This window comes from Brassica oleracea, unplaced genomic scaffold, assembly GCF_000695525.1.
Source record: "Brassica oleracea var. oleracea cultivar TO1000 unplaced genomic scaffold, BOL UnpScaffold02122, whole genome shotgun sequence".
NCBI lineage: Eukaryota > Viridiplantae > Streptophyta > Magnoliopsida > Brassicales > Brassicaceae > Brassica > Brassica oleracea.
In genome coordinates this window covers 1-2,607 of record NW_013618653.1, presented here as the reverse complement: position 1 = coordinate 2,607, position 2,607 = coordinate 1, and the positions used below count along the sequence as shown (strand labels likewise).

General features: G+C 30.3%; 1 long non-coding RNA gene across 1 annotated transcript; it reads left to right on the top strand.

Annotated features, from left to right (window-relative positions):
* Nucleotides 1-3: 3 nt before the first annotated feature.
* Nucleotides 4-345, top strand: LOC106321600. Its single transcript, XR_001266105.1, has 2 exons — nucleotides 4-73; nucleotides 173-345. It is a non-coding gene; the product is annotated as an uncharacterized LOC106321600 (long non-coding RNA).
* Nucleotides 346-2,607: the final 2,262 nt, after the last annotated feature.

Here is a 2,607-nt window from a genome sequence, read left to right as displayed (position 1 = left end):
TTTTAGGTGTTATGCTCGTCTGCACCCAAGGGCTGTCAACTGCAGGAAGAAGAAGTGTGGCCACAGCAACCAGGTTTTGCCTCTCTCTCTCTCTCTTTTCATTTTTGTTACTTTATAGAGTTTTTATTGTGTGATGAGTTAATTAATTTATGATTTCTGAATCTTTTTGCAGTTGAGGCCGAAGAAGAAGATCAAGTGATCTGTTTTGTTTTATCACAACGAACTTATTTATCTGTGTGTGTTTTTTTTCTTTCAAAGACATCTCAAGTGTTTTGACGCAAACTCGTTTCAGTGGATTTTAATCCTACAAGATTTTCGTTAGTAATCTGAAATCTCTTTGCCTTTTTTTTTTTCTTTACAAATTCCAGCTTTTTATCTTATTTAATTTGCCAATAGTTGAGTTAGTTGACTTAGAACAAGCTTTAAATGCAAATACAAAATAGATAGTCATGATTGATGATCCACATCCATTATCACTAACTGCCCCGCAAACACGAGGCCAAAAGTATAATGAGAGTAAAACTAATCCCAAAACGAAACTTGATCCAATTCCTTGCAAAAGAAAAATAAATGATAGAACCAGTCAACCAAACACCAAACAGAATCAAAGAAGAGGAAATAGATGCTCTTGCAGTAATAACTCATCGGTAAGAAGAAAGCGGCAAGCTTAAAACTTCAAAAACATGAAGAAGACAGAGCCATGCTAGGCCCACAACCCAGCCTAAACCGAGAAAGAAGCTGGTATATATAACCCAATTATGTACATCTACGTAACAGAAGCTACGACACAACTACTTTGAAGAGACCAACTCCAAAGAACAAGGCCACTCAACAAACCTGATAACGACTACAAGACCACCAGAAGAACACTGAAGACAAGGATCAATGGAAAAACAAACGCCTTGGACTTCCACACTACAACTTGACGGCGAAATTGGTAAGCCCAAACCGCTTGAGAGAACCTTCACCTCACGAACCCAAAGACCAAGAGAGATTTCATCACTACCAACCATCGCAACAACAGAACCAAAGCTGCAATCACCAAGTCCACAAGAAGACTCATCAACCAAATGAGAGGATTGAAACGAACAATTGACAATTATTTCTTAAAGTATATAGTTCGTTTTTTTTTTCTTTTTCTTTTTTTTTTTGTAAACAAACGTTTGATTTTAGATCCATGTAATTGGTTTCGGAAATAAACTAATTCATTTTTTAAAATAAACTAAGAGAAGGTTGGTGGAAATTGGATTTGTATATAGTTGGTCCGATTTTAAATGTTGAGAAATTTGTTAAATTTAGAAAAAAAAATTTATAAAATATCCTATAACATAATTTTAAGAATATAAATGATGTGTATTCTTAAGAATCTTGTTTATGAGTTAAATTTTTCAGAACACAACTCTCAATAACACTAATTTTAATCAAAATATAAAAATCAATAAAATTCAATTTTTTTAACAGAATTTGTATGAAATTTAGAACCATCAATCCAGTAGCACTAGTTTTATTAAGAATGTAAAAATCTATAAACCAATAACAAAATAATCTAAATACTTTAACCATCATTATAAAATTAACTTCCACCAACATCTCTTAATTGATTTTGGGAATAATTATTTTTTTAAGGATCTATGTAATTGATTTTTTTTTTGAAATATATACTTTTGTTTTTGATGTAGATCATTTAATAATTTTTTGGAATTAAACTTCTTGTTTAAATTAAAAGATTTAAAGAATCACACATTTGTTTTTATGCTAGACATAACACATAAGTACTCACATTCTCTATTGTTCCCTATAAAAATCATCAATTAGAATTTTTCACCATAAACATTAGTTTTTTTATTAGATCGTCTATGATTAGTGATTTAAGTTTTTCTCAACCCTATATCTGTTTGATTATTGATGTTTTTATAATGTTTAGTTTAATTTGAGTTAGTACATGTTATAGATTTAAACTATCTGACATTCACATAAATGTCTTACTTCAACTACTAACTACAAAAATGTTACATTAATGTAAAAATTGGATCTTTAAATGAAAATGATCATTAAATGTGTCATTACTATGTTTATAGTTGACCATATGAACATATCTTGTGCACGTTCAAACTTTTATTTATCAAATATTATGTATTATACTATTATAGTTTAATTTTTGTTATTTCGGTATAACATGTAAACTAAATTTGGAATGCAAGTGTGCATTGGGTTTTTTTGTCTCATAGTTTAAAATTTCATATCTTTGCCTTGACTTCTATCTTGTAAGCACATCACAATGTACTTCTATCTTGTAAGCACATCACAATGCAACCAAGTCTCTGAAATCCTTGTGTATTATTCCTTTGGAGTGTAATCAATGAATTCTAAGTTATCTTAAATAAAATTTTTATTTGCTTCTTCAATTATCCTAAATGGTAGTTTTTAGAGTTTATAACACACATAGGCAGTTGTTGAGTTTTTATTACATGAAAGAGCAGTTGGTTAAAGTCGTCTTTGTCCTTAATAAAGGCAAATCAGGCATGGACATATTTGTAATAGAACATTTGTTTCTGGTTAGTCTGGTTCGGGAGTTTAAAATTCAAAACCGTTGGAAGCTGATTGGTG